General features: G+C 40.7%; 1 pseudogene; it reads left to right on the top strand.

Annotated features, from left to right (window-relative positions):
* Window positions 1-308: 308 nt before the first annotated feature.
* Window positions 309-3438, top strand: LOC105855446 (solute carrier family 35 member F6 pseudogene; annotated as a pseudogene).
* The last annotated feature ends 17252 nt before the right edge of the window (window positions 3439-20690 follow it).

Here is a 20690-nt window from a genome sequence, read left to right as displayed (position 1 = left end):
TTGGCTTGTTTTCCTTTGTGGTTTGCTGAGATATATTATTTTTAACTAATGTTTACAATCTCCTTCTTAAAGTGAGCTTGAACACCACCCCCACCCCATTTCCATGAAGAATAAACCCAACTGTCATTAATAACATTCCCATGTTATTAATAGAACATAAGGTTTTATAATTCTTAAGTTTGTACATTAACAACTGTTTGGAAGAATACAAAAAAAACCTCTGAAAACATGATCCTTGCCTACAGATTAATAACAAGTCAAAAAGATGTTTCTCAGGCAACTGTGTGTGCCAGGCACCGAGGGACACAATGGCCCTTGGGACACAACGGTGCACAGTGCGGATGGGTGAGACTGCCACCACAAAGAAGCTCATGGCCCAGCAAGGAAACAGGCAAGCAATTGCAAGTTGGCGAAGCATGGGGCGCAGTGGGACATACAATTTGGGGGCTAAAATAAATTGGAGGTGGAAGGTGTGATTGGGAAAGGCTTGCAACAAACTTAAGTTCACTTTAAGAAACTAAGTAGTCCACACCAGGCAATATAAAGCCTTCTGAGTTGGACTACAGTAAAGAACTAAATTTTGTGGAAAAGGGAAGCCAGAGAAGATGTACGAGTTAGAGGAATCAGGAAGGCAGCTGGGCCTTGAGTTTGTCTTTGAAGGAGAGGTAAATGGAGATGGAAAAGGTTGAGTTTTTCTGGAAACAAAATGATGTAAGTTGCAGCATAAAGCATTAGCATGAAGTATTTATAGAACAAGATGGTGACCGGCCTCACTTCTGTATAGGATTCCAAGCAGGAGAAAGATTTGATTTACTGAGATGAGCCTGGACTAAAGGAATCTGTCTGAAGCATCCAGATATGAGAGAATAAGGATCTAAATCAGGCATCCTCAAACTATGGCCCTCGGGCCACATGCGGGTTTATTTGCCCATTTGTTTTTTTACTTCAAAATAAGATATGTGCAGTGTGCATAGGAATTTGTTCATAGTTTTTTTTAAACTATAGTCCGGCCCTCCAACGGTCTGAGGGACAGTGAACTGGCCCCCTGTTTAAAAAGTTTGAGGACCCCGATCTAAATCATGGAAATCGACACAGAGAGATAAAACTAAGGGACAAAGGAGTTTCATGATTGATTGTGTATAAATCAAGAAGCTCAGTAGGAGACTTGCAGCTCTCTAGCCAGTCAGAATAGTGGGCTTAGTGCAAGGGCCAAATTTGGAAGAGGAGACAGGAAGGACATAATAAATATTGTTTTAAACATTTTGAATTTGCAGATTATTATTATTATTCATGATTTCTTCATTATGACCACTTGCTGATTTGTTTGACTTCCTAATGACAACTTCCCTGAAGTACATTCTAAATCATGAGATAGGGAATGGTTCTCTTGTATGTACTATAAATGAAGCTGTAAATCGTCAGAAAAAGAAAATAAACTTCCTGAATATTCAGAGAGCTTCTTTCAGGGTCTAACGGGGTTGGTCTTAGGCTCCATGTGCAATAATGTACCCTTGGGGTTTTTCTCCATTTCGGTGTGCAGCTCACAAGGATCATATAAATTTTGGCAAATTTAATTTAATCAATACTTGTTGAGCATGTACAGGGGATACAAGATTGAAACTGTTTTTATTTGCCTCATGGCAATTCTTTGAATATAAAGGAAGCCAGTTTTTTCATTTGGTGATTTAATTACCCATCTAATTTTGTTTTTGTGATGACCATTCATTGAAATGTCTTTGTTCATAGTAAAAAGATAAATCCACACTCAGAAATTATCTGAATTTGTGGTGTAAATTAGTGGGGTTTGGCTGAAAAATCCATTTCTTTCTTATTTAAAAAAAAATAATAAAGCTCAAATGCAAGATGATATTCACATTAAAACCAGCCTTACAAAGTGACATAGCATTGGCCTGCAATTTTCTCTTCTTATGATAAAAAAATTCAAAACTTCATGAAAAAAATACACATATATTTAATTAAGGCTTTTCACTATTTCAAAACCGTCCTTCTCTAATTAATAACAATTAATGAAGTTCGTTCTCTTTCTAAAGAGGTTATGGTGTTTAGTCTAAAACATTATATCAATAGCAGGCCTGAAGCAAAAATAAAGTATCATATCAGCATTATCAGACAGAAGTAAAGAGTAATGTAATTTAGTTAGGTGATTTTTATATTTCTTTCTGAGATAATTAAGAATTAGAAAAATAGTCATTCAGTAAATACTATAAACATGTAAAAAATACTGCAGCTGCTTGTGTATTGCCACTGGGTTAGATGAGCAGTGGAAAGGACAGTGGGCTGGAGGGAGCCCCAGTGCCCGCCACAGAGCCTGGACTAAGTACCAGCTGTTCCTGGCCTGGCTCATGCTTGTTATTGGCTCCATCAGCGTGCTCTCGGCAAAGTGGGCAGACAACGTCAGGACCCAGGGCCGCGGAGGGAGCAAGGAACACAGCTGCCAGCATCCCTTCCTCCAGGCAGTGGGCATGTTCCCAGGACAGTTCTCCCACCTGGCCACCTTCTCCCTCCTCTGGTGCAGAGCTGCAGGGCAGTCGGACACCAACGCAGACGACCAGCAGCCCTTCCACCCCCTTCTCTTCCTGCCCCCAGCCCTGTGTGACACGCTGGGGACCAGCCTTGTGTACGTGGCTCTGAACATGACCAGTGTCTCCAGCTTCCAGATGCTGTGGGGCTCAGAGGTCATATTCGCAGGTCTGTTCTGGGTGGCCTTCCTAGGCTGGTGCTGAGCCAGTGGCTGGGCATCCTGGCCACCATCGCAAGGCTGGTGGCTGTAGGCCTGGCCGACCTCCTGAGCATGCGTGATGATCAGCACAAGCTCAGCAAAGTGATCACAGGAGACCTGTTAATCATCATGGCCCAGATTATCGTCTCCACCCAGATAGTGCTAGAGGAGGTTTATCCACAAACACAACATGCACCCACTATGGACAGTCGGCACTGAGGGCCTCTTTGGCTTGCTGATCCTCTCCTTGCTGCCGGTGCCCATGTACTACTTGCTCGCCGGCTCCTTCGGTGGAGCTAGAGGATGCACACAGGATGCTGGAGGGTGCCCTGCACGCCTTCTGCCAGGTGCGCCGGCAGCCGCTCATCACCCTGGCGCTGCTGGGCAACATCAGCAGCATCACCTTCTGCAACTTTGCAGGCATCAGCGCCACCAAGGAGCTGAGAACCACCCACCCACATGGTGCTGGACAGTTCGCACACTGTCATCATCTGGGCACCGAGCCTAGCACTGGGCTGGGAGGCCTTCCACGCGCTGCAGATCCTCGGCCTCCCAGTCTTCTGATGGGTGCCACCCTCTATAATGGGCTGCACCACTTGCTGCTGGCCTGCCTGTCCCCTGGCCAGCCCCTGGTGGAGAAGGGAGAGCAGGAGACACTGCTGAGTGGCATCTGGACTCCCATCAACAATGCCAGCTGAGCCTCCCTTGAGGCCCTCACTGCCACCTGGGTGCTCCTTCACCCTTCACACCCTTCACCCTTCACACAGGCCTGGGTGCTCCTTCACCCTTCACACAGCTGCTGCCACAGAAGTTGACACAACACCCAAGTCCTCTTTTCCCACCACCCACTGCAGGGTGGTGTTACCCAGCCCCCACAGGCCTCTGAGCCTCTCCTGCAGAACTAGTGCTAGATCGTGAAGTTGAATTGCAGGAATTTGCAACCCTGGTATATCTGGATCATAGACTAGATTATCATAATAGATTATCTAGTTTTATGATTCATAAGCTGGATTTGGTTCTCCAAAGAAGTCAGTGAGCAAGTTTAAACCAGAACTAAGCACTACATTTCATAAAACTTGTAGAATATTTCCTAAATCTGTCTAGAGACCTGGGTTTTAGCCCAGACTCTACTGCAAACTCAGTGTCTGCCTCCCCCCACCCCTCTGCATGTTACCTAGCTGGACTGTGCTTGGTCTGGAAAGCAGGTGTTGATGCTGTGCCCTTTGGTGCCCCTGGCTCTAGCATCCTGTGGCCTCTGATCGTGCCCAACCTGAGGAAAGGGTAACAGCCCGTTCACTAGAGATGCCCCTCTGCCACCCCGCCTCTCCTCCTGTGCCTGTTTGGATACCTTTGCTCACACATACCCGGAACACACACAAGGCCTCCCTGCCCTTGAGAGATTACCAGGGGACTTGCAACCCTTGATAATCATTTTGTGAATTGTTTACCTTTACTTTGAAAGATAAGGAAACTGAGGCCCAGGGATGTAAGTTGTTTGGCAAGAGGGGTTCTCCTGGTCAGCTCTAGCCAAGGACCTGGGGGAGCCCCAGGTCGTGGAGCACATCTGGGACTTGGTCCCATCCCCAGCAACTGGCCTGCATGGACACCTCTGGGATGATGGACTCACCAGGATGCCACCATTTAGAGTAATACCAGTACCCCAGGCATTGTGCTAAGTGTTTAAGACATTCTCTTGCATAGCAGCCTTCAGACGTGGGTACAAATGAAGAAATTGTGGCCCAGAGAAAGTGAAAATACTTCCTCTTTGAGCCAGTATTCCAACCTAGATTTGCTTGACTCCAGGTGGGTAGGGAGCCCACCTACCCTAAGGGTCTCTGCACGGTGTTCAGGGTAGGTTTTCTATGGCTGAGCTGGAAGCCTCTTGTACTATTGTCCTCCAGGTAACCCTGACACAGGAAAGTGACTCCCAATGCTGGGAGCCACTTGAGGTCCAAGTGGCTCCTTGGCTTTGTGCGAGAAAGAACTCAGGAGCGAGCTGATGGTAGAAACTATATAAAGTCTACTCTACAGACAGAGTAGAGGCTGGCCCTCGCTGCAGAAGAGAACCTGTCCCCTTGGCTCCTGTTGCCCTTCTATTTAAGCAAGGAGCTAAACAAGGGGAGGAATATTCATGAAGGGGTAGTGGTTCTCCACCATCTTGGTTCTAACCAGTTGGAACTTGCCCTGCCTCCACCCTGTTTTGATTAGGGCAATTTGAAACTTTGTTTTGAGACTTCGTGACTCAAGTAGTGCTGCAGCAATGCCCAAAGCAAGACTTATGCCCAAAGTAGTACCTATGCAGTGTCTGCCAGTTCCCTGTCTCAACCCCACCCTGAAGAGAAGAGAGGGCAAGACCCCAGGGAGCTGAGCAGCCCCTAGTTGCAGCGCCCAGTTGCTCGCTGGGCACTGAGTGAGTGGACAGGTGGCGTGTGGCCTCAAGCCATTTTCCTGGGCAGCTTAGTCATAAACGAAGCACCTAATGTCTTTCCTAAAGCAGCCTCTGAGGGAAGGGAGCTTTTAACAAGCGAAGCCCTCAAGTTGTGTGGAATTCCAGCAAGTTATTAATGTGGGGTTTTTTGGGTGGGGGACGTCCATTCTCTGGGCCATGGTGTCTGTCGTGGGAAGAAAGAAATACACAGTGACGGTGGTGGAGACTATAGCTGCTTTGTCCAAAATGTAGGGCTTTAAAATGTTGTTTCGGACTCTCATTCTTAATAAAAGAAAAGGAAAATTGACCAAAAAAAAGAAAAAGAAAAATGGAAAGGGCAAAAAACACGGGAGAAAAGTTAAGAGACCAAGGAGGAGACAGGGTATGAAAATGGTTTAGAGAGAAACATGCAGCAGAAGGAAAAGGAGACCTACACAAAGGAAATTATGAACAAGTTGGACAAGAGGGAGGCGAGTGAGCATTTATTCGATGTCACTAAACTGCTTTCACCATACTCTGCCTTCATTTAGGCTGTGGGTCCTTTTTATTTTCTGTCATTTCAAATAAGTAGTTCAAGCATTGTTCTCAGTTCTCTGACATTAGCCCTTACCCTTCACATGCTCTATTCTTAATGATCCAGCCCTTAGGTATGGGAAAGTATTAATATTTTATATGTCAAAAAACAATAATAACAAGATAATATTAATCCCTTGGATTGGATTTGAGATCAGCTCACTAGATATATTGAGTCCAAGACAGACATATCCAGTGAGCTGATGATTCTCCACCTCTGCCTTAGGTAATTATAACAGAGACCACACTTGCTGACATAATGACCGTGCTGCTGACTATAATACAGTGCATGTGCGCACACACACACACACACACACACACACACACTCACACATTCACACACACAACAAAGTTACCTTTCTTCTGGCAAAACTGGTAGCGTGGAGGTGACCGATGCCAATGTAGCTATATTTTTCCATAGTTCATAATGTTTTCTCATATTCTGTGCCAAGAGCCAGGCTGCACTTTTGGAGCAGCCCCAAGAAATTACAGAGAACGAAGATAAAGAAAAAATGTTTTTATATTTAGCATCTCTCATGTGACTGCAGTCAGATATCTGCTAGGGCTACAGTCATCTGAAGGCTCAACTGAACTAGCTGTAGAGTATGAATCCATGATGATGCTGTCCATTTGTTGCTGGCTTTTATGGGGGGGGGCTCAGCCAGGACTACCAGCTGGGGACCTCAGCCTTCCTATGAGCCTCTCTATGGGGCCAATTGGGCTTCCTCAAAGTATGGTAGCTGACTTCCAAGAGAGGATATCCTAAGATTGTATTTGTCCACAGCCCCAAGCAGAAGCTCCAAAGCCTTTTTATGACCAGGCTCAGAAATTCCAGAACGTAACTTCCACTGCATACTATTCATCAGTAAGTAACTAAGTCTAGCCCAAATCCAAGAAGGGGAATTAGACTGCACCCTTCAATGGAAGAAATGGAGAAGATTTCGTGGCCATCTTTAAATCAATTTCAGAGATCTAGGTTCAGATGGTAATTCTACCATTTTCTAGCTGAGAGCAAGTTATAAAATTTCTTTTTCCATTTTCAAAGCAGAGCTGACAATATCAATGGTAGGAGATTATTGCAATGATTAAACTAAATTAAATCATGTGGTTTCATTCCTTGAAAGTGGCATGCTATACATGTGTAAACATATAGATAATGTATATACATGCAAATGATGAATATAGGGCAACTCTGCGAACATATTAGCTGATAGAACCAGAATGCTAGTTTCAAATTTTACATTCTGGGAATCCCCTACTTGTGTATCTGTTGCAGTTTCTGTGTCTAGAATTCAAATGAGGGTCTTTAATGTGAGATGGAAGATAGGAGGGAAGTGTAGCAAAGAGTTATACCATGGCCCTCAGCCCAACACCACTCTGAAAATTCAGCAGCTGGTGCCCCAACCCATGCCACCAGAAGACAAGAGGATTTGCAAAACCTAGATCCCCTGCCCTTCAACTAAGGATCAGCTTTGTGTCTGTGGAGTATTTTACCCCTCTGGACTGCCTGCTCCTGATTATCGTAATGAATTCCCACCTTATTTCTATATTAAGTAGTCCAAAAATAAAGCTTTTCCCCCATCTCATTAAACTTTTTCAAGAGGAAAGAAAGCTTTGTTTATTAATATCTGGGCAAATAAGCATTAAGAGCATAACAGGATGCCAAAAACTTCAAGTTCATTGATCCATTCCTCTATCACCAAGCTCTTCTTTACTGGGTCCACCTCACACTTTTCCTTATTCCTCCAGACATGGCTTTATGTTGCCCTTTTGTGTTTATTTTCATGCATATTTGAAAAAATTTAACTCACATATCAAATCTGTAATTTCAGATTTTATTGCTTAGGATACATAAAATTATTGAGTCTACTGAAAATGTATATTACATAAACTAGCATAGGTGATATTTTAAAAAGGCAAGCATCCCCAAAGTGAGTAGGTATATGAAATTTGGGAAACACTTCCATAGTTAGAAAAGAGCTAGAAACAAAACCAGTAAACAGACCCATCTTTTCTTCATACATCTGTAAGTCACTCACAGAGTATGCTCTAAACTTAGATCCAAGGCTTTTTTATATATAATGGGTCTCTGCAACCAATCCTGGGTACTGATCTCTTGCTCAGGTTTTGGCAATGAAGCACTACCCTGATTTAGGATATGACAGCTAAGAGCTTGCTTTAAAAACTAGACAAATATGAGTTCCAAACAACTGCTATATTGCTTTCACCACTTCCAATTGTCTTGGTTTCTAATTCTCATTTTTGCCTTTGTTCAACTGGGTAACCGCAGGCAAATAACTTCCTCTGTCTGGCTTTCTATTTTCCTCCTCTGTGAAACTGGGACTCTGGCAACATCTCTGCCTTCCTTAAAGGGATGTTATATCAAATAACATACGGTGTGTGAAACTTTTTTGCAAATATTGAGAAGAGCTATATACACAGATGTAAACATTGAGTATGCAGTTAGGCTGTGAAAACAGTTGCTAATGGCACTTATAGGTAAAATAAATAGCATTCAAGGTTCTTAAAAGGGAGCGCAGCATAGAGATCCAGCATATAGACTCTAAAGCCAGCCTATGAGGCTCAAATCCAAGCTATGCCTGTATGAGTTATATACCTCAAGTTCCTCATCTGTAAAAGGGGTATAATAAGAATGCCTACTTCACAGGGATTTTATGAGTACTTAATATGTTAATCCATGTAAAGTTTTTGGCACGATAGCTTATTCTTTGTATGTTCAATAAGTTATCTATTAGTATCAAGCTGCTATATTTAGATGCCACTGTTGAGAATCCTGAGCACTTACTGGGATGTGATATTTGTTGACAAATGCAGACTGCATTCTTTCCTGCTGCATGCTGTCCATTCAACTGTAGCCTCTAAATGGAGTGGGAGGGAAAAGAGATTTTAGAGGACTCTTTATGTGTTCTTGCTCCTGTATTTAATGTATGTGATTTATCCTAGTGAGCAATTTTTTAAATGTTTAGACCTGTTCTTACAACAACTGGTGGTTAAATTTTTTCCCAAGAGCAGTGGAATTAGAGGATAGTGATCAAGCTATGGGATCTGGAATTGGGCTGCCTGGGTTTGAATCCCAATTCGATTACTTCCTAAGTGTTGTGACTACCTTGGACAAATTACTTAGGCTCCCCAAACATGAGTAATCTCAGCTATAAATTGGAGATGATAAGTGCTTATGGATTATTGAGTGACTTATAGGAAGGAAGAGATAAGTGTTGTTGGGCTGACTTACACTAGACTCCAGAGAGCTACCTTTCAAGTTGCTCACATCGTGGAGTTACACACACAGTTCAAGCTGAAGACTGAAACATATACTTAAGTAATGACACTATGACCCAGTTTCTGGCTCTTGGCCTTGTTATACTTCCCACTGATGGGTTATCCCTACTGGGAAAGTGTTCTGTGAGCAGGAGGAAACTTGAATGGACATGGCCCACATTCTTCTTTTCTTGCTAGAAGATTCTTTTAACCTCATTACTTCAATCAGATGCCAGGACTCTGTGTGTTCCATGTCTTTACTCGTCAACGGATCATCACGCTACTCTTTCATGTTCCTGCATAGCACCTTGTTTATGTTGCCAATTTCTGAAGAGGCAGATGTTCACCTCGGAATGTTTCTAGAGTTCTATCCCAAAGTGTACGAAATGCATGACAGCTGTAGTGATTGGATCTTGTTTTGTTGAAACTGGGAGTTTAGGGTTATTTAACAGTTCGATGCCTCAACACATTCAAGGGGTTACCACTGCAGAAGTCACTGGTGGCTGTGTACCCTGTGGGTGTTTTCATCTACCTTCCACTTCAGATTCCATTCAAACCAACTCTATTGAACTAAAAATTATGTATTTTAACCAAAAACACATTTATCCATTTCACAACCATGGTTTGTTTTATTTTTGTTTTTTGTGTTTTGTTGTTTTTGTTTTTGCTTAAAACAACACAGACTTATTATTTCACAGTTGCAGAAGCTAGACAGATCCAAACTCAAGAGGGCCACACTCCCCCTGGAGTCTCTGGGGAAATCCTTTCTGGTCTCTTCCACCTTCTGGTGGCTGCTAGCATTCCTTTGGTTGTGGCCACATCACTCCAATCTCTGCTTCCATCATCACATCTCTTTCTCTGACTCTTCTGCTTCCCTTTTAAAAGGTATTTGTGATTATGTTTAGGACCCACCTGGGATAGTCCAGAATAATCTCCCTGTTTTAAGATTCTTAACATCTACCATCTTTTGCTATACAAGGTAGCATTCACTGGTTCTAGAGATGAGAACATGGATATTTGGAAAGGGGAGGTGGGCATTATTCCATCTATCATATCTTTCTGCCTTGCTTGGAAAAGAGTCCAGAACTGGTCAGAGCATCAAACTCAGGGCTGACCGCCTATGGGTGAAGGGCCACCATGGTGATCAGCCAGGTGTGCACCCCATGGAGAGGGACTACTCAAAGCCAGCAGGATCAGAAGAGCCATCCCTCAGTCTGGTGCAGGGAGGAGAAATGGTTTTAAGAGCAGTGCAGACATTTCAAACCTTAGAGAGAGTCATTGAGATTAAAACACATTCATTTTAAGCAAGCCAAATATTTGGATCCATGCCCTCAAGGTCAGCGTAGACTGTGTCATGGGCAGAGGGACTTCCCTGCACTGTGGGCTGGAGGGATTTTAGGGAATACACTGACCTGGTAGAACTTTGTAAAACTAATTGGTGACAAATTTTTCCAAAATTTCCCCTTTCTATATAAACTATGTGTTTTTACCTTGCTTGTGTAGCATGTGGCATGCTCAAATAGAGAAAAAACTCGCAAGGACAGAGTTCTATAAGGAGTGGTGAGAGGGGATGTCGCTAATACAATAGTAGCCACAGTAAGGGCCAGCCTCCACGTTAAGATCTTAAATTAATTATCACATATGTCTGTGAAGTAGGTGTTGAGACCTTAAAATACCAAAATTACAAACCTTCAAAGGATGTTATATCAGTCTTTAGTTCCTCTTAACAAAGGAATAGTTGTTGGCCAGGGCAGCTACGGAAATAGTTCTGAGATAGCCCAGTCTTTACTTGCCCACTCTCGGCATCTGAATCCTAACTCCATCAAGACTGTCTGGTCCACGCAATCTAATTATCTTTGTTTTTTTCTCCATGAGAAACCTATCCCATTAATAATAGGATATCGGCCATTGGCATGAAATCAGGAGGGGAAAAGTACCCCAGAGCTTTGCTCTCACCAGTTGTAAAACTTGTAATAGGCTTTATATTATAAATAACTTACCAAATCTTTAAGACCTGATTTGCTCAGAAAGAAAAGTATAACAGGATGGCCCTAGAGAGAGCTGTGATATCCTTAAATTGATCAGAGCTCTGCAGTGGTGTCCTTGTGATTAGCCTGCTCCAAACTTCCAGTGGAATTCAGAGCCTTCAGAAACAAGTCCAGACTCCTAAGTCTGGCCCACTAGGTCTTTCACAATCTTAGATAAAGACCAGGGCAACTAAGGAAATAGTCTTGGCATAGTCCAGTCCTTTTCATGGGTATCTCATATGGCTCTAGCTTTAAGCAGCCTCGTGAGCAGGTGTGGGATCTTGGCTGCTTCTTCTTTTTTTTCATTGATCACTGAAAGGTCTAAGTATTTGATCATCAACTCTGAAAATGGCTGCATAATGCTGTGGCCCTGTAATTGGACTCCTCTCTGTCTAATCTGAGTATTCTATTTGGTAGGACGGGGCTACCTTCATGTACACAGACAAAGGGGGGAGATTCTAGGCCCTTCTCATAAGCAGAATCTTGCTTGCTCAAAAAGCTAAAAATAGATCCCTTATTGTGCAGAAACTTGTCCTCCAAGATGTTTCCTATTAAATACTGTCAATCTCTGAGCCCCTCTTCCAATCCCATTGTGACTGCTAATATCACAGTTTGATAATTTCACAATAAAATAGAATATATTTTACACTTTCATTCATTCATTCATTGGACAAATATTAATATGCTAGACATGGTACTTGGTCCAAGGAAAACCAGCAGTGAACAAATCAGATAATAGTCCTTGGAATTTAAACAATTTTTTTAAAAAGTGAAATACTTAATATGTTAAACGATGTGAAGTACTATGAAACAAAGAAAGCAGGAGAGGTGGTTGGGAAGTTAATGAAACTATGGCCTGACTTGAAGAAGCATGGAAATTTTTTCATTGTTTTCCAAGGAATGACTTACAGGTGAGTAAGGGAGCCATGTGGATTTCCAGGAAGAGGATGTACATTTTGCAAGCGCAAAAGTTCTAAGGTGGGAGCATGCCTGGCACATTCAAGGAACAGCAAGGAGGGCAATGTGAATAATGAGAAGATATAGCTATATATATCTATAGCTATATATATATAGCTATATCGAAGACATAGCTCATTGTATGGGCTTGGCCTTTCTGAAACACAGCAAGATTCAAAGACTGATAGAATAGAATGTGAATGAATGAATGAATGAATGAATGAATGAATGAATGAAACTCAATGTGCTTCTTCCAAACCAACTCACAAAGTAATTAATATCAATACCACAGGCTTATGGAGTTTATTTTCCTGCTCTAAAACTCAAGAGGAGTAATCAATTTTTTTAAACAAGAAAATGCTTAATTTTATTATCTTTAGACTTAATTTCTCCCTTTGTTTTCCAGATAGCTTATGGTAGAGAAAATTTAATCTGTTTTCTCTATTCCTTTGTATTTAAATATCAAAATTAATGTAATCAAAGTTTAAGGTGATGGTAGGGAATGTGCGTTAATTCTCCAAATGAACCACTTAAAAGCCCAGTGAAGGTTCTTTGCCAAGAATAAAAATCTTCAACAAATGTTTGGTTTCAGATAGAGATCAAAAGGTAGTGTTTTCTCTCAGCTTAAGAATATGGCCAAACCTCTACAAAATCGCACACATTTCATTTTGTCAAAATTATTAGCCCTCCCTAGTTACATAGCACTGTTATTTTTAGGTCACTGAAGGCCAGACAGGATTCTTAAAGCTATTAACATTATTTAATGTTTACTATTTGCATGGTACTTAATGACTTGCAAAGTGCTTTCTAGAGCTTTGTTTATATCCCACTAAAATATGTGCTATACTAATTTTTAAGGAGACTGAAATATTTCAGAAATGAAAATATTACCTAAGAAGGGAACAAAATCTTTAAGAGCCAGAAATGTATATCTTGCTCTTGTCACCTAATCTATCAATATCCTTTCCCCCATCTCCTGATGCTTCTATGTCTCTTATTCTAGCCTTCTTCCTGTTTCTGTGACAGATTTTAAGAGCATAAGAAGAGGATACACACACACATATACATATATATATGAAAGGGGGAAAGTGAAAACAAGCAAGTTTTATTTGATGAAATAAATTTATTTATGTATGTTTGTGTACGACATTGAAATATCGTCATTATCGTCTAACTCTCCAACTCAGAAACATTGAGTGACTTTCATTGTTGAATCTTTTTCATCGTGAGAAAGTAGTGGGAGGAGAAAGTCACTTTTGACTTCTTTCTCACTCTCTCGAAAATACTAGCTCATGTGGCTTCATGTCATTGATTTGTGGGCTTTTACTAGGATGGGCTCTCAGTCAGCACATCACATCTTCCAAAATTGCCTAGTACTCTTTTCTTTTTTGCCTATATCCTCCTCCTAACTCATTCTGATTTGGCAGCCTTTGAACATTCCAAAATGCATCTTTACATATGACCCCATAAGCATGTGTTTCATAAAACAAAGCTTGCTCTTTTTTCTTTTCCCCTTTCCTCGTAAATGTGCTGATCCCAGGTTCTGGGACGGTTCTCATTTTGTCCAGTCCCCAAAGGTTTCCTACTAGGACAAAACCTAGATTGGACAGGAAACAAGATAGAGGAACCAGAACCCAGATTTGAACATCCTTGAGATTTCTTATATCAAGTTTGTCTGCATAGCTTGTCTGCAGTTTGGAAAAACAGCTTAAGGGCTTTGGAATCTAGAACCTTTGGTTCAAATACTGGTTCTAACATTTACCAGCTCTGTGGCCTTTGGCAGATTAATTTGCCTGTCTGAGCTTTTGTTCTCCTTTTGTAAAATGGAGGTGGCATTTTAGTACTTAATTTCAGAAGCTCTTATAAGAATCAAAACAAAGGATACAAGTTCTTGTCTTTGGAATCGTTATCTCATTTAATTATTGTAATATTCCTATCAGCCCCTTTTGTCCCAATTTTACAGATGAGACAACTGTAGTCATAGAGCTAGTAAGCATTCATTTATTCACTCAACAAACATGTATGGATGGGCAGCTGGGTGCCCTCATGGAGCTTCCCATTCCAGTGGAGACAGACGACAACAAGCACGTAGCAAATATACAAATGAGAATTGTAGAAGCGGTAAGTGCAACGAAGAGAAAAGAGCAGGGTAATAAAGAGAGAGCTATAGGAAAAGAAAGGAGGGTGAGAGAAGTTGAGAAAGTTCCCTGACAAAGTGACATTTGAGCTGAGACCAGAATGAGGAGGAAGAGCTGCAGACCAGCAGAACAAGCTGATGGAATAGAAAGTGCAAAAGCAAGGGCCTGGGCTGTGGGCTCACAGAGACCCGGCAGGAAGATGAGAGGTGGCACACCTGACAAGGGAGCTTGCCGCTGCTGAGCACATCTCACATGGCTGCCAGGTTAATAATAATAGAAGGGCTGACTCTGTGGCACTTAGCAGTCCTCTGGCATTAAAATGTTCCTAGTCATCAGCTTGTGTGTGTAGATTTAATAAAATGTTGTTTTCATGTTTGTCATCCTGTGATTCCAAGGTGACAGGAGGGCAAGGGACAGGGAAGGTGACTATGCCTATATTGTTTCTTTCCATGTTCTAAGCTCAAACGAAGCTCCCCCTCCATTAAGCTTCACTGGAGAGGTAAAAGAGAAATGATCTTCTAATGAACAGAGCAATCCAAGTCATCACTTGGCTTCTGGAGCAGCTGGTGGTGCAATTTGCTCAGCTTTTGAAGTCAGACTGGCCTTACAGCAGAGCAGAGCAAAGCTGCACAGAATGGGTGTCTTTAAACCAGACGTAGCTTGATCCCTGCTTCTTTCCACTGCCACATCCACTTACATTGCACATCCACTTTCAGCGCTGATTATGCCATTCCGAGATGTCAAATATTTAGAAAACTAGTTAGAATTTGGGGGATGCTTTTTGGTCAGATTTGTGACCAAGGTTCAGATCAATTCCGAATGAATCTCTGGTGAATCTTTCATTCACACATTGTGCTGTGACACATAGATGAGATTCTCAAATGAGGGAAGAACGATTCACATTGGGACATAGACAAGGAGGAGCACAGGAGGGTTCAGGAAGACCTGGGGTGTAGCAATAATGTAAAATCACGGTAATTCAGCATGACTGCAGTGCTTAGCAGGCAGCATGGTTCTTTGCAACATTCAAATAGGTTTCCAGGTGAAAAGATACACAGTAAGTACGACCCCGATGCATCTCAAAATTGCTGGCCCATAAGAATGAGAAAGTAAAACATATCAATTGTATGCCACCTTATTATTAGGTGCACTGGTTTCCTAGGGCTGCCATAATGTGTGGCTTAAAATAACAGAAATGTATTGTCTCGAAGTTTTGGAGGCAGGCTCAAAGTCCAAAGTCAGAGCCATGCTCTCTCTGATGGTTTTAGGAGAGAAACCTGCCTTGACTTCTAGCTTCTGGTGTTTTCTGGTAATCATTGGTGACCATTGGCTTGTGGACACGTCACTCCAATCACATGGGTTGTGTTCTGTCTGTGTCTTTACATTTTCTTCCTTTGTGCATGTCTGTCCTGCTCTAAACTCTCCCTTTCTGTAAGGACACCAGTCATATTAGATTAGGGCCCATCTAGCAACCTCACTTTAATTTAATCACCTCTGTACAGACCCTATTTTCAAATGAGTTCACATCCTGACATAATGGGAGTTAGAACTCCAGCATATCTTTTATGGGGGACATAATTCCATCTATCAGTTGTATTGCAAGTTGTTGGCATTATTAGCTTTTAAACCTGAGTAGCCCAATCTGGGGCTGTCAGGTTCAACAAATAAAAACATAGGATAACCACTTAAATTTGAATTTCGGATAAACAATGAATAATTTCAACATATGGCCCAAATATGTCACGGGACATACCACATTAAAAAATGTTTATCTGAAACTCAAATTTAACTGGGTATCCTGTATTTTGTCTGGCAACCCTAAAACAGGCTCTCCTGAACCTCCCTTTTTCTGGTAGCTCCTAGTGCTGTTCCATCTACCTAAGATACCAGAAGCAATGGCCATACTGAAAAGAACTCTGCACTAGGACTTCTGAGCCCTGGAGTCCAGCACTCGCTGTGCTAGAGGTGTTTAATTTGAACGATGCACTTACCATCCCTAAGTTTCAGTTTCTTCATCACTTAAAATAGAAATCAGAATGTCTTTCCTACCTATATAAATTATCATTGTGATGCTCAAAAAAGATAAATAAAATGAAAATACTTCCAAAAGAGTCAAGTGTATATCATAATAAAAAGTTATTTGTATAGGTTCTCATTTAGGAGCTTAAAGTTCTGCCTTATTCCTTGCTCTGAAAGCCAATCCCACAGACGCGCAGACGGCAGGGGTGCACCTCTGTCCCTTACCTTTACTAAATTAATGATGTCTTTCTAGAACCATTGCTTTAGATTCAGGGCTACACAATAAAGGACTGAAAAACTACAGTGAGAAATGTTGGCCATAAAAGTGACCCCCTGAGTTGATTACTGAGACATTTTGCTTTCGACCCTCTGCCCTCAAACATAAAAATGGTTTTCCATCAACATTTTAATATGTATCTTTCTTTGGAGATGGACTTAGTGTTTGTGTACTAGTTGGTGAGAAATCACTTTTTAAATTCAGAGAAAAGACCATCACGCACACACACAAAGAAATGGGGAGAAAAAAGAGACCCTGAAGTGCTGAGTATTGAGATCACAGCCTTTATTAGCAATATGCAAGCTATTCCAGAGAAAATTTTCAAATAAGGACTGGAATAATTACCCACCCTGGCTAAATAAACACGCAGTGTGGTTGCTATCAAAATGAAAATCTGTCATTTCTATTTTGACTCTGAGGGCCCATAATTAAGTAGGCTTGGCAGCTGTTTTAAATCCACACACCTAAGGAGGAAAATTATATGCTTCAGCCATCCACTAAGGAGATTGTGATTTGTATTTTAAATTCCAAGTCTAAGGGATTTCTTACCAGAGGGTGAAAGAGTTTTCTTCACTTGTTTAAAGCAAAGTGCTCTTGTCAAAGCTTATACAAAGTACCATAATGAAACAGTGAATCTATTAGATTGCTGTAGCTTATTTGACATTTCAAGATATTTACGATTTTAATTACTTTCCCCAAATGTACTGTTATGTGTGTCAATGTGTTATCATTCCTTCAATTCGACATCTAAGAGGGTTACTGTCAAGTGTTAAATAATTTAATATTTTTCTGTTTTTACAAAACACCTATTTTACATCTCTCAACTGCTTCCTGTGTGACATTTGCATACCATTGGCAATGTGAGTATACTTTTGCTTGTAGATCATACAAAAGAACAAATTCTGTGAAATTAATTGTCAAGGAGAACAGTACTAAAATGTTTATGTTGTCTAGAACACTTCTTGTTTTACCTAGAACTTTGAATTCTAATTAAAATTTTCCCTTTTAATCTTCTCATGTTTAATTTATAACATGGCCTCAAGATGTTAGGATAATAGTCATTGACTTTAAAACCAGTGACTGTTTTTTTGTCCTGAGGTACACAACACTGGAGAGAAGTGCAGCTAAGGAGACAGTCTGTCAGTCTGTCTTGCTGACTGGGAGTGGGGGAAAAAATAGGCCTGTTCACTTCTGGGTATCTTGCCCTGGGCGTGGAGCTCCCCAGTGGAGAGAATGTCTAGAAGGATGAGGTGGCATTTGCACAGTGGACCCGTCATGTGAATACATCCACGGATAGGCCTGGCCAACTCCCACCGTGTGAGAACTTCAGGCAGCTTGTCCACAAGCCACAGCTTCTTCAAGATGGATCAGTGGATGCTGTAGATGACCTTCAGCTGTCCTTCAAGTAGTCTGAATCTGAATATTCCCTAATTTGGGAATATCTAGAGGGTTTTTAGGCTTAAAGAGCCTTTTTTTTTTTTTTTTTGAGGTTTGCAAGTTTCTTGACAGATAACTCTGTATTGGGGACACAACAGGACTAAGTTTTAGAATGAAGCAGAGACTGGTTACTACTGGAGGATTATATTCTTCCATTCATGGAAGTCAATCATTACTTAACTGTTTTCACTTTTCCATACTTCCTTTTACTAACTATTCCCTACCTTTGTTAAAAAAAAAAAATACACACACACATAAACTTTGCAAGTACTCTCATATTAATTAGCTCTAATTTCTTATGCTCATTTTACAACTAAGTGACATGTATCTCAAAGAGATGGGGTGACTGTCACAAAACCCCACAATAAGTAAGTGCCAAAACTAGGCCTCCCACCCAGATGCCTTGACAACTGCCCCAGCTCCAGCCTCACACCAAAGCTGTCCCTTTCTTCTTCTGCTGTGAATTTGTAGGTAATTAGAAAAACTATATTTGAGAAATGAAAAATCTTTATAAAATCTAAATGCCAACTTACCAGTCGGTTTGTTTTAATATTCAAATCAAAGTCTTCCTCCCTAAACTCATCCTTTAACTATTGACCACTTATTGAAGACTATTTATTAGAGCCTACTACATGTCAGGCATTATGGTAAGTACTAAGATCAATTGATGACCAATCATGACACAAGACCTACAAGCCCCCACATCCACAGCCTACAGTCTGTGAAAGGAGACAGTTAAAGAAAGCAATTGTAATATCGTGTGATGAGCATTTCTGTAAGAGAAGTACTGGGCACTACTGAGCAGTTATTGAAGGGTCTCACTTGATTATCAACTCAAATGACATTTATGGAGCATTTACTGCATTCCAGGCACTGGATTATTGCTTTGCAAGTATCATCCTATCTAATCACCAAGGTTTGTGCTATCAGAAAAGTGAAGCTCTGCGAGGTTCACTAACTGTCCAACTCACAAAGAAACAAGAGTGGAGTGGAATTCAACCAGACTGCATGGTTTGAGTCCACACTGACTAGACTTCCTCCAGGGTAAATTATAACCTTCTCAGAAAAAAGATTAAGACGTTTTTGTTACTAAAGTAACCCATAGTTTTGTCCAGTGGGGCAGAAAGAGATACATTAATAATTGGCTTGAAATAAAATCAATTACAATTTCTAAACAAACTATTTCACAAAACTGAAATAAAACCCGCAAGAAACGTAATAAAATGTGTCCAGAGCACAGAATTACTTTAATGTTCCAGTTGGCCTGACAGTTGAATCAAAAGATTTGGTCACTGTGCTCATCTCTATAGTATTGACGCAGGGATTTTATACTCTGGAAATCAATCAAGAGGGTGGAAATCACCAAATGGTATCACAACCACAGAGTACTTAATAGATACAGCCTTTGTGCCTTGTTGCTTAAAAAACATCTATGCTTCAACCATCTTAAAATTTCCCCTTTAGCAGACTGGTCCAGCTCCAACCTTGCAATGACATACCAAGTGCTGTGTTTCCTCATTTCTTTCAAGCCTCTCTTGAGTTTCATTTTTCATAATCGTTTGTTTTCTTTTAAAACTTCTATCTGGGCACACTTAACAAACTTCCCATTCACATTGGTTATAATGCTTTTTTGTTTTTCCTTTTTTTCTTTTAGAGACAGGGTCTCACTTTGTTGCCCAGGCTGGAGAACAGCGACATGATCACAGTTCACTGTAACCTCCAACTCCTGGGCTCAAGTGATCTTCCTGCCTCAGCCTCCTGAGTAGCTTGGATTACAGGTGCTCATTACCACACTAGGCTAATATTTTTTTATTTTTCGTAGAGTAGGGGCCTGGATATATTGCCCAGACTGGTCTCAAACTCCTAGCCTCAAGCGATCCTTCTCTCTTGGCCTCCCAAAGCACTGGGATGACAGGCATGAGCCACTGTACCTGGCCTATAATGCTTTTATATCATATAAAACCATTTATTCTTTAACATGGCGGTCTATTTTTTTTTCTGGACACTAATTAGGAATCTAAAATGTTGCTAGCAATCAAAAGTTTAAAAAGGGTGTCAAAAGTGTTTTAGCAATGACTAGCACCATTTTGTTTTGTTTTGCTTTGCAGTTTAGAAAAGGAAATTACACTGCTTTTGAAAATAAATGTGATGAAATTGTAAACCATGCCATTTTTATCCTGATCTTCAATTGAAACTTTCGTGTGGTAGACAATGCACACAAAGTCCTCTCCAAATTCGCCTCAAGCAATACATTTAGAACATTTGTCCCGTTTTTAACAACATTTAGGTTGGCAAAGTAGGACTAATGAAAATAACATTACTGAGATCTATAATATATTATTTAACTACATATACTCAGCATGTGCTTTAGCTTTTTGAATTCTTTTTTTCCTCATATATACCTCAAATCATACATTTCTTTCTTTTTCTCTATGTTACCTATAAAGACATAGTTTTCATGAAGATTTTTCAAAAACGTTTATTGTTTCATAGGTTGTTAGAGTAACTGACAATCTGTCTTCCCAACTATGATGAATATCTAAAGGGACTCTTTGTGAGTACTTGCTATCTAAAGACTTTTTAACTAAAAAGGTTATTATTCACTTTATTTCCTTACTAGCAAATTTTTCTCTGAATGTCTTTTGTTTTTCCCTTCAAATTTACACTTAGGCTTTTTCTAGGATTTATACTTCTATGTATTTTAGAAATAAATATTCTATAAAAACTCTGAAAATTTCAAAAAAATGGCTAAAATTTACTTTTATGACTATAACAGTCTTGAATAAAGTAGCTTCTTCAATTATTATAAAACATA

The sequence above is a fragment of the Microcebus murinus genome, chromosome 11 (assembly GCF_040939455.1).
Source record: "Microcebus murinus isolate Inina chromosome 11, M.murinus_Inina_mat1.0, whole genome shotgun sequence".
Lineage (NCBI taxonomy): Eukaryota > Metazoa > Chordata > Mammalia > Primates > Cheirogaleidae > Microcebus > Microcebus murinus.
Note: the sequence above shows the minus strand (reverse complement) of the source record. Positions and strands in the feature narration are given on the sequence as shown.